The sequence below is a fragment of the Drosophila busckii genome, chromosome 2R, assembly GCF_011750605.1.
Source record: "Drosophila busckii strain San Diego stock center, stock number 13000-0081.31 chromosome 2R, ASM1175060v1, whole genome shotgun sequence".
In the NCBI taxonomy this organism is placed as follows: domain Eukaryota; kingdom Metazoa; phylum Arthropoda; class Insecta; order Diptera; family Drosophilidae; genus Drosophila; species Drosophila busckii.
Genome location: NC_046605.1, coordinates 2,132,943 through 2,145,647, shown reverse-complemented (window position 1 = coordinate 2,145,647; position 12,705 = coordinate 2,132,943).

The window sequence follows — 12,705 nt, the reverse complement described above, 5'->3', positions numbered from 1 at the left end:
TTTTATAAAATTTTTGAAATAATTTCAAAGGTATGATTATAAATAAATTTTATGTAATGTAAAAAATGTAAATTTTAATTTTATAAAATATTTCAAAAACCAACTAAATTAGTTTGTCTATAGAGCATTTGAACTGCGACTAGTTTTTCGCTCTCACATTACTTTTGGGGCTTGGCAGCGCATTTTGTTAGGGTTTTGTTTTGTTTTTATCGGAAGCGAGTCGCTCGCTTCGTTTTGGTTGAGCAACAGTTACAAAATAACTGAATTATATGGATTTATGATAGAAGCGCTTTTTGTGTCTCCAATAAAGCTGTCCACACACACACACACACACACAGAGCCTTTCTAATTGGGCATAAAAAATACAATCGAAGGACAGCTTGAGAATTTGTTTGCAATAGCAAAAGTAATAAATTGTTATATGTGTGTGATTGTTTGCTTTAATTAAGCCATGATGAATATAAATAAAATATTATAGCACAAATAATTATAATTCGGGTGTGTGTCGAATTGCTTTTGTATTCTTTTTATAGCTACGCGCAATTAAAAATTATATATTGAGTCACTCGCCAAAGTAGAAGCTTCCTCAAAAATAATAAAAAACTGAAAGATTTATGCGGGTGCTTGAGCTTGAGCTTGACAGTTTATTGACGTCAGAGTGGCGCTGCTTAGAGCGTCTTATGATATCGATATGCAAAGTTAACGTCTTGGCCAAAAAGATAACGCAGAGCAGGTCGCTGGTGTCTGCTCATTTCACTTTTGTTTATTTAACATTTTGTTTTGTTTGTTATTGTTGCTGTAGGCAGCAGCAGGAGGCGTCAAGGTCGTACGTGACATGCACAGCAACTTGAGCGCCACTCAGCGCCAATGTCTGCGCATCAACGCAAAATTGAGCCACAAAGTCAAAGTCTCTTCTCCGGCCACCAGCCACAGTTGCCACACGTTGTTGCTTGACCAGCACTTGACTGTGAGCTGCAACTGTTGCTGCTGCTGCTGTTGTTGTTGTTGCTGCTGTGGCATATAATTGTATTTATACATACTTATTTTGTCACGCCAATGTGCATGTTGCAGTCAACAGTCTGACTGATGGCTATCAACAAATTGACCCTCATATAGTGCACACACAGCTGCATACAAATGCAACTACCAATAAAAATTATTTTAATTAATTTTGTATTGCTTGTTGAAAAACAATTGCAGCTAAAAGGTAAATAAAGTTGAAGCTTCGATCTTAAAAATTATATAAAAATATAAATAGTTAGGCATTGAAAGCTTGGAACACATCAAAGTTTAGTTAGCTGCATAAAAATTCTAAAGCATTCAAAAGTTTGACATTCATTAAAATAAAACTAAGCACAGACTAACGAAATAGTATCAGATTTTATTTAAAGTATTAACAGGCTCTAAAAAATTATATAAAAATATAAAATGTTAATCATTGAAAGCTTGAAACACATTCAAAAGTTTGAGATTAAACTAAGCACAGACTAACGACTGACTTTACTTTCTTTAAAGCGATTATCATAGTTAATCATAGAGATCTTAGCGAAATTATTAGCTTATGCTAACTTTTTTAAACATAATATTCTATAATATTGGTTGTTGAATGAAAAAAAATTGCACCCAAAAGGAAAAAATAAACATGAAGCTTACAGATTTTTTGAAGTACTGCTGCTATTTTTAGAATAGGGTCTAAAAAATTATATAAAAATATAAATAGTTAAGCATTGAAAGCTTGAAACACATGAAAGTTTAGTTAGCTGCATAAAAAGTCTAAAGAATTTAAAAGTGTGAGACGCATTAAAATAAAACTAAGCGACTGACTTTACTTTCTTTAAAGTTATTAATTCATTTTGTATTGGTTGTTGAATGAAAAACAATTGCAGCCAATAGAGAAAATTAAAGTTGAAGCTTGGAGATTGATATAAAAATTATATAAAAATATAGATAGTTAAGCATTGAAAGCTTGGAACACATGAAACTTTTGTTAGCTTCATAAAAAGACCAAATTTTTCAAAAGTTTTCATAAAGATTAAACTAAGCACTGACTTTACTTTTATTAAAGTGTTTATTAAATTAATCATAGACAGCTTATTAGCTTATGCTAACTTTTTTGAATATAATATTCTTAAGTGTTCATAATTTTTATATTCTAAGCTAAGCTCATTTGCAATTTATGCAACTCGCCGCTTCGAATTTCCATTCGCTGCGCTCACTTGACAAATATTTATATTAAATTTCAAGCATATCAAATTTAACGAGCTTGGACACAGCTGTTTGGCATATGCATATTTTTTCTATATAATATTCTTTATTTATTTATTATTTTTTTTCTAGACTGTCAGCACACATATTTTTTGTATAGTCATTTCAATTACGCAAAGTTCAGAGTTCGAGACAGTAGCTGCAACTAGATAAATACTTAGTGGTGGCTGCCAAACTGTTGAAATTATCTAATAAGATAATTTGAAATGCGCCAAATTTATTATTTACGAACTGCAAGCAAAGGCTGCAGCTGTGGCGCCAATTCTGGCGCCAAATGAATATTTCAAAAATGTTTATTTGACACTTTACACAACCAGTTTACACACACACATGTGTGTGTGCATGTGTGTGTGTGCGAAAACAAGTTGAGGTGCGTGATTGATATGAAACTGATCTATTAGTTTTCAAGCCGCATCAATGCAAATTAGTCAAAACAAAAACAAGAATTTAACAACACTGACGACACAACAAAAAGCGAAACAACAAACATTTGAGAAACTTGTCTCTTGCCTTGACGCGAGACTTAATTAATTAGTGACTGCTAAATGTTCTTGTGTGCAGACATTCAATGCTGCTGCTGCTGCTGTTGATATTACGACGAAAATACACTGCGCGAAACGCATAAAAATGTCAAAGTGGTTAAACAAGAATACACACAATTTGTTGCAGTGTTGAGCTTAAGTGTACAACTTTGTATGTTGCTGACCGCCAGCAGCAGCAGCATCCAAGCCCATGGGGCGTATGAGCGATGAGCGTTTTTAATGCTGCTGGCGTTGCGTTGCTTTTTAATGTCGCTCATTATTTACGCATACTCGTAATAAACTATTAACAAACCAAGCCACACACATTGGGCACAGCGTGTAGCCTTTTTTATTACCCACTGTAGACAAGTTTACAAAATTCTTTAGCCACAGTCATATAAAATTCATACACAATTTGTAGCTACTGAAATTTTGGCATTTCTAAGACTTAATTCCAATAAATTTCTACAAGCGCAAAATATTCTTCAATTGCTTATAAATTGCAGGCTTAATATTTTGACATTTAACGCGCTACGTTTGGAAATGTTTACAAATATTTAAGCAGCTTGACAGCTGTAGGTCTTTAGGGCAGATCACAAAGTTTATGGCATTGCTAGAAATGTTATTGACTTAGACCTTCGTCGCTTTAAGCGTGAAAGGTTTTTTATATTTGAGTTAAAAGCTAATCAATCAATGATTAATCAAGCTGCTTAAATTGTGTGACACTCGCAGCGCACATTTTGTTACACGAAATTTCAGGCACGTCCCACATTTTGTTTTAAATGCAGTCAAGCTGATGTCATAAACGCTAAAGCACAGTGGCTTTAATTAAATTTCGCTTACTGCGAACTAATTTTAAGCACGTAGACAATTATTTGTCGCTCACCTATATTTCATTAATCAAAGTCATGCGTAGTTGGAGGTTAACGTAGCATAGCGTATGCATACTTATAGTGCTGACTGTTCTTAAGCTTAATGTTGTCACCAATTCAACAAGAATGTTTGACTTAGTTGCTAAAATTATATTCAAATAAATATAAGCACTAAAATTTCAATGAGTATCCATTTTAAATATTAATAAAACTTAATGTTATCAGCAATTCATCAAAAGTTCTTAAATTATATTCAAATAAATATAGAATTAAAATTTGTATGGGTTTTCATTTTAAATATGCTCAAAATTATTGCCAAGCTTAGCGTTAGAATTGGTTACATAATTGGATAATTCCTAAAATTATATTCAAATAAATATAGTAAGGTCAAGAATTAAAATTTCAATGAGTTTTCATTTTAAATATGCTGAAAATTATTGCCCAGCTTAGCTAAGAATTGGATAAATAATTGAATAATTTCTAAAATTATATTCAATTAAAAAAAACTCAGCTCAAGAATTAAAATTTCAATGAGTTTCCATTTTAAATATTCACAAAACTATTGCCAGGCTAAGCTAAGAATTGGATAATTCCTAAAATTATATTCAAATAAATATAGTCAGCTTAAGAAATAAAATTTCAATGAGTTTCCATTTTAAATATTAACAAAATTATTGCCCAGCTTGGCTACACTTGCTGCGCTTTCCCTAGAGATTTTCCGCTCGCATCTTTTTTTTTTGTAAATTGTTATCACAATTTGGTGTAATTAACGTAACTAAAAGTCTGAAGACAGTTCCGCATTGCAAAACTGCCGACTTCGCGATTATTACTCATTACTTAACTGAGTGGGCATTTAATGATGTTGGCGTGTGAAAAACAGAGGACACGAACGCACTTAAAGTAGCACAGCACTGTAGAATTATGAGCAATTTGCTAGAAGCAACAACAAAAGCAACAACATTAAGACGGCATTGAGCAAAGACCCAAAACAACACTAACAAAATAACAATAAGAAAAAAATTATATTTAAAAATAACAAAAAGCAAATCTTTGCGCTTTTGTTTGTGTGATTTCGCACCTTTTGCTGAGTTGTTAATTACTGCGGAATTTAATCGGCATTATAATAATATTTATGCATATATATATAGTATATATGCCTATATGTTTAATGCTTTAGTCGTGCCGCCTCGGGACTCCTGTAGCTTTTTTTTCTGAACTGATTTTAGCATTTGTTTTAAATGCAAATCATAAACGAATGGCCATAAAAACAAGTTTTAGTTTTTTTTTGTAATTTTATGCAAATGTTATTAATTTGTCGCTATCAGTTCTTATAAAACAAATGCCACACGACAATATTAATTTATGCATACGTAAGTTTATTTATATAAAAAAATGCTAAGTAGAAAATGCAGAAAAACAATAAAATTGAGGAAGACTTTTGAGCGATATTACCACAAATTAAGCTACGATGGTTAAGAATCAAATGTGTTGATGAGTTTCATTGAGCTAAGATGAATTCAATGACAAGCGCATGAATTCTTTGAAGTCGGTTGAATTAATATGAAGCAGGTGTGTGTAAGCTAACAAAATCTTAATGATATATCGATTTAATCGATAGCACTAATGATTAAGCTTAAAGTTATACAAAGAAATTAATAATATATTTTTAATATGCAGCTATTAAACATATTGCAGACTTTTGTCAAAATAAATGCAATTTTTAATTAAAATGTTGACAAACATAAACTATCGATATATTTTTTTGGCAGCTCTATTGTGCTGCTATCTTTGCATATCTAATAAGTTTAATAAACATAATTTTGCATCCACCCGCTAAACAATGAACTGCTTAATTGAATTTGTCTCAAATTTCCGACGCTATAAAAGTCGCATAAAAAACACGAAAAAAAAATTAGCAAATTATAGGCGTAATTATGCATAATATCGGCTGCATTATATAGTAGTCCAAACATAAGCTTTTATAGCCGCTTGATTAACAATTTACGGCACATATTTGCCAACATTAATTTCGTTTTATGATACAACAATAAATGTTTAGCAGCTGCTATAAACAAAAGCATAATGTTATAAGCACTAGAACACAACTTGTTTGAACTTTTACTTTGCTTAAAGTTTATCTCTCTATAAAGACACGCAATTATTTAAATGCTGATTAATGCAGCAGTCTTTAGTTCTGCTTGCAACGGGTTTTATTCTTAGCTTAGTGTTAGATTAAATACTTAAATTTTTTTTTGGTGTTCTTAAGCCACTAGCTGTGTGTGCTGGCTAATTGATGAGCGCACATTAAGCGACAATGTATTTGTTTTGATTGCATACTCGCTGTCAAGCTGTGGCTGCTTAATTAATTGCGCTGCTCATTTGAATTTTGCATTCATTCAATTGCAATTGTCATTCAAAAAAGCCTGACTGACTGACTCAATTGTTATAAATTCGTTGCTGTCTGTGCTGTGGGCGTGATTTACTGCTTAACAACATTGCGCATACGCCGCGTGTTGCATACTGCATTTTAATGCGGCAGTTCAAAGTGAATTAAGCGCTGGGCTAAGAATAGTTTTATGCTTTCAACATTTATTTATAAGCTTCAGCTTACGCCCTAACGCTTTCAACAAATTATTCATTAGCAGTCAACGCTGCTGCTAATTGCATTGAATAAATATTGCCAACAGCTACGATTGCTGCACATTGTTTATTATTTATGCTATTATTTTGCACAATCTCTGGCCAACTGCTTTGTCAGAGGGCCAGGCCAGAACTCTTGGCATGGCATTTGGCCATCAAGGCTTTGTGTTAAGCTGCTTGGCAGTTTGACTAATGATTGCGAGTGTTGCGAGTGGACATGACTGACCTATGTTAATGTGTATATTAACGGTTATTTGTTATTTGTCAGTGCAATCATATAAATGCAACAACAGCTGACAGCTTAAAAAAAAACGTATAAAATTCAAAGCTTACAAGTTATTTCTGCTTATGCTGCTGCTGCTGCTTCTGCTGCTGCTGCTGCCTGTTGCTGTTGGCTGTCAATTTTTCAAGAAGTTTACATTATTCGTTATACCTGCAGCTCAGGCTAGTGTTGCAGCCTTGTGTAGCTGCCACAAGACTTCACTTTACAGCTGTGCAGTGTTTTTATTAATTTTCAAATTTTATTTATCATAACAAGCTTAAAACAGTTTGGGGCAGGGCAGTGAGCATTTGTTCAAAGTGAGCATAGATGACTGCCATATGCACTTTGTTTATGGAAAGCAGAGAAATTAAGCCACTGGCTTTATATTTTACGCTGCTATGCATGACTACAATATACACTTTGGTTTTAAGAATCTATTCAAAGTGAGCATAGACGACTGCGATATGCACTTTGTTTATAGAAGAAAATGAAATCAAGCTAGCTTCATATTTTTTGCTGCTATACACGATTACAATATACACTTTGGCATACTAATTTGAGCTACGATCAGTTTGTTGAGCTGATCTTGTATAATTTAGCAACCTTATGACCCTTTTATTGACTCCTTTTGCACTAAAATGAACATTTACAACATTGAACATAATCAGACATTAGCTCAGTTTATCGTAATATACGACTACGATATACATTTTGTCTATATATATAAAAGTTGGCTACATCAAACTACGATAAACAATTGTTTATTGTTTATCAATTATCCAACTTACATCTGTTTAGCAATTAAACAATTGTTGAGCTGATTTTAAATAATTTAACATACTTATGAGCCTTCTATTGTATCCTACTATAGCACTACTTATGTAATGAACATATACGACGATATACACTATGTCATTATATACAAGAGAATCCAAGCTATAGTACGTTACACACATTTGCATAGATATATCCAACTAGGATATACATTTGTCAAACTAAACAAATGTAAGCTGAGTTTGTTGTGCTGATCTTATAAAAATTTACTCCAGACATTTTTAGCTTTCTTATGAGCCTTCTGTTAAGCCCTTTTTTACAATATATACGACTACGATATACACTTTTGCAACATAAATACACCTAAGAGCAGTTTATAGTGCTGATAACATATAAACTTTAAAGATTTCGTTAAACTTTGTCAATATATAGTATAAGCGAAGCCAATTTAATTAATTTTCTCCTCTTCCTCGTTTTTACACGACTACGATATACACATTATTCAACCAAAGTACACCCAAATAGTCTTCTGCCCGTTCTGTCAAACCCTTTGACTTAACTGCAGACTAAACTACCAAAGTGTATAATAAACTCTTGCAGCATTTCTGGTTTCAGTCACATTTATTTAGAAAGGGTAGCTCTGGCATTTATAAGCATCTCACTTTTGCGCATAATAAGTTTTTATGGTTGTCATTAAAAACCGACAATAATCTCATTGAAATCAATGAGCAAATGGACATTTTATGCGCATGCCTGATGAGATTAAAAGCTCACAGCGAGAGCTACTGTGCAAAATTGTCCATTGTCTAGTTAATATTATATTTACTATACTTAAATTGTGAGGAGCTATTGATTGATATGTTCATTATAATAGTTTTTGCATATTAAATTAAATTGCATACGCAAAAAGAGAAGAAAAAAAACGCTTACCTGCTTATAAACATAATATTGTTGATGGCAAACACGTGTTTGCTTAGCCGCTTATACCTAAAATGGTAAGAAGAAAAAAGTAAACGTTAAGAAGCAGCAGCACAAAATATTGTCTATTGTATGTAAAATTAATTTGATTTGATTTCGTTTAAGCGTAAACGGCAAATGTCAAATGCACAATGGAGTAAAATCAGTAAAAATCAATTAACAAATTAATAACAATAAGCATAATTTGTCATAAGCTAAAAGTAAACTATTCTTAAAAAGGTTAGCTTTGGCTGCTTTGTGTGTGTGTTTGACAAGTTTAAAGTTTAAACAAATAAATTATAAGCACAAACGAGTTTCGTTGCGTTGTTTGTTTATCAGCTGCAATTTATAAACGAAGACACAAATATATTAGTAACAAAAGCTTAAACTTCGATAGTATACTAACCAAAATTCCAGCTTCTAGTGTTGCTTATAGTTTGTTTATATCAAAGCGCTAATCAACGCTTTAATTGGCAACATAGCAAATTAAAGTCGAGACCTATTTAAACGCTTCGCAGTAAACATGGCTAGGGGAATTCCGCTGACTATAAAGACTAAAATAAACACTGACCAAGCCGCATTCCAGCCACACAATGGGCAAATAGCAAAAGAACAAAAGCCACATGTGTATGATTATACAGCATTGTTGCAAATGTTGCAAGCACAACTGTTGCGTGTCCTTGACTGTTGCATCCCCAGCAGCAGTAACTCGAGATCAAACTCATAAAGCGTAGCCAAAAGCCAACTCAAGCAATGCGTAGACTTTTAAATATAGATATGGAGCTAGCTCAAGGTCGACTGCTGTCTGGAGAGGACGTGATGAAATCCATGCAAAGAAATTCGTTGCTATGGCTTTAATTAATGCCAAAGCGGACGCAGCCAACAGTTGGTTGGCCTATTAACAATTAGTTTCAGTTCTAGTTCTAGCGCAACAAATTGAAAATTCCATATGCTATAGATTATGTTAATTAATTTGCCTCATCATTACGTCAACTTAGCAGCGCTCGTGTCTGCTGATAAACTACAAAAGCTATGGCCCAATATATCTATCAAGGGACTAATCATATGCATATCCGCATTAACGCAGCGCTCTTGGCTGCAGTCAAAACAAAAGAATTCAAGTTCGTTTAACTGGAACAAGTTCTGTAGGGTATATCTAAAAAGTTGGGCAAGTTACACGCTTATCAAAAGTGTAAAACTTGCTATAAAACAATAAATTAATCAAGTTATACAATCCATAACAAATACTTTAAGCGCAAATTAAACCTTACAAATTTACAAATAAATTGTTACATAAACTGCGCATTTTTATTAAGTTAAACTTGTTTCCAAAATCAAAAACGCACTTTCATAAATATGTTAATAAATTTTAAAAAATTCTTGAGATATCTTATAGTCTATCAGTTCACACACAAACTCGAACCTCGAACTTCAGACGCACAGTAGCCCAAAGACATTTGTCAGTTGAGCGGCGCCAGTTTTTTTTTTTCAATTTACAGCAACAAAAGCTATAATTTTATAAATTTTTAATGAACATTTTAGCAGCATATATATTACAAAAGTTCTGCGGCTCTTTTAACTGAACAAAAAAGTGTAATTTAATCAAAATGGTCTAGTATAAAAAACAAAAGATTCCGCTCATCAAATATTTAGTTCCGTTTGGCATAAACATTGAAATATTTGTCAAGTTTTATAGCGCTGTTTTTTTTTTTTGTTGTTGTTTATGTTATGCTATATTTGTTGTTTGGTATTGTGGTTCACCCACATTGGGTTTATTTCCAGACAACAAACCTGTCAATATATAAGTATTTAAAATCGTTTTGCGTACAATACACAGCTACAATTATATATATATATAATAAATACATATAGTTAAATGTAGCTAAGCTTTATTAATTGTGCGCTTCGAACAGGATGCACAAGACTGACAAGCAAATCAATCTTAAAGTTTTGAAGAAGCCAAGCAAAGTGAAAGGCGCTTATCTATGGCGATCTATGTTAGACTAGAAAACCCACAATGATTAAACAAAGACCTTAACTGTTAACACTTGACTCATGCATTCTTGGTCAAATGATTAACAAAAAAAAACAAGAAAAACCAACTGGCCGAATGACTTTGATTGGTTCAATAACCCGACTATATATTGCTATAAATTCAAAAACAAATGTAGCGTAGAATTATGAATCATAAACTATAACATTTTTATGAAATGATTAACATGTGCTTACTAATATTATGTTATGATGAAATTTCTACATTTTAGTTTCACTTATAGCTCAATATAAATTAAATATTCTCTTATATTTTCTTTACGTTGCTAGAAATTGAAATTTCTAGTCAAGCTTAACATTTTAGTTTGACTTATGTTCTTATATTTTCTTAATTATTCGCATCTAGAAATTTGCATTTGCTACACTCTAAATTTCCTTACTGAGCGAAATCTTTAACTCTTATTTATGTTAATATTATAATAATTATTGGCATTTATTTTTTTATTTTTGGTCAAAACTAGTTTGCATTATGTTTATAGTTTATACGCTTGCTATAAAAATAATATTAGACACGGCCAACAATAGTTACAAACTTGGCTATAAGCAGCTGCAAAATATTTGAAAATTAAGTAACGCTGCTCTTCGTAAATATTTTAATTTAGCTAAAAGTCTTAAACCGGTCAAGTAACTTGTTCTGATTCTAGGCACCATATGCGGTAACTAATAAAATAATAATATGTAAAGCCAAGAGCGTAAAGTAAAGAGTTTCTAAAGGGACGCTAAAGAGCAACTCAAGCTAATTGGTGAGTGTAGCAAACAGGTTGCTTATTTAAATATTTAAACTTGTTGGCAGCATTTTCTCAACTATGCAAAACATAGTTTATGCGCAAATTTTTTTATATATTTAAACATATATTTTATTTCTGGAATTTCTAGCTTTAATTGTCTGCTGCTAAACCTGTACTAATAAATAACTTTGCATATGACACAATAACATGTTATGTCTCCCATAGCTGCCCCGAACTTTGTTAATAGCGTTAATGAGTTTTCATTTTCACTTTCAGTCAATGCACTCGCTTTGATGCTCATTATTCAATACTTTGGGTTAAGTAAACCAATTTGAATAGCTTTTGAAAGTGTAAAAGTGTAAAAAGTGCGCCTTAATTATAATGCACATTTGATTTGCGAATTGAACTGCTATTGACCCAGCTATAATTATGAAATAATGCTTCATTTACTTTTACGCACACTCAAAAGAAGTCGAGCAAACCTTTAACAATGCAAGCTATACATTGTATTATATCGGCTATATGAAGTGACTACCAAATTGATAAGCTTTTGGGGCTATGACTTGACGAAAAACTCAACTACTGCACAAAAAGATGATTTTGCATTAACTATTACACTGTATATACCATCAAGTTGCCTTGACCCGCTTAGCGTCAGCACCTAATCAACCTATTTGGCATCCCCCCTCACCAATAAGCGATAAGCGTAACATATTGAAATCAAGGCATCCACAATAACAATAACAACATCTTTAATGCGCTTGTCAGCTGCGAAATGGCGAATTTTTTATTTAACAATTAGCAAGACCTACAAAATAGTTTAGCTTTATACTATATGCAGCTCTACGCTAGTGATTTATGCAACAAATTGCGCACCAACACTTGTTGTGCTACCAATACGCGCGCATTGCAACATTATTTATGGCTTGATTTTAATTTGGTTTTGTTTATGGTTTTTAGGTAGCGCATCCGATGCCTCAACGCTTATTTTCGATGATCGCAGTCGTGATCTTTAACACGACATGAGCAAAGTTGAGGCTTGCTTTAATTTACTTTTGATTGTGCCCCCTTAACTTTTGACTTATACCCTGGAGAAAAGTTGGCAACACATGTTTGTTAAGGAAATTGATCAATATCGTATCTCATTATAATCGATATTGATTAAGCATGAAGAATCAAGTTTCAATAGACTTATTTATTCAATTGGTATAATATTAATGAATACATATATGAAATTTAATAAAGAAGCTCTATATAATATCGATACTATCGATAAATCTGACTAGTGCTAAACTTAACTTAAGAAGTTCTCATCCATCTTTACTATCTAAAATTTTATATAGTTCTAATCCATCTTTACTATACAAAATTTGTATATTTCAATGAATCAAGTAATTCAATAAAGTGCTAACATAACGATATGATCGATTAATGTAACAAGTACAATCTATCACATCAACTCAATAATATTAATCGTATTAACATTTATTAATAGACTTATGTATTCAATTGTTATAATAATAATAAATACATATATAAGATATCGATACTATAGATAAATCCAACTAGTACTAGACTTAATTATCAAATTTAATAAAGAAGTTCTAAGCCATGTTTACTATACAAAAATTTAA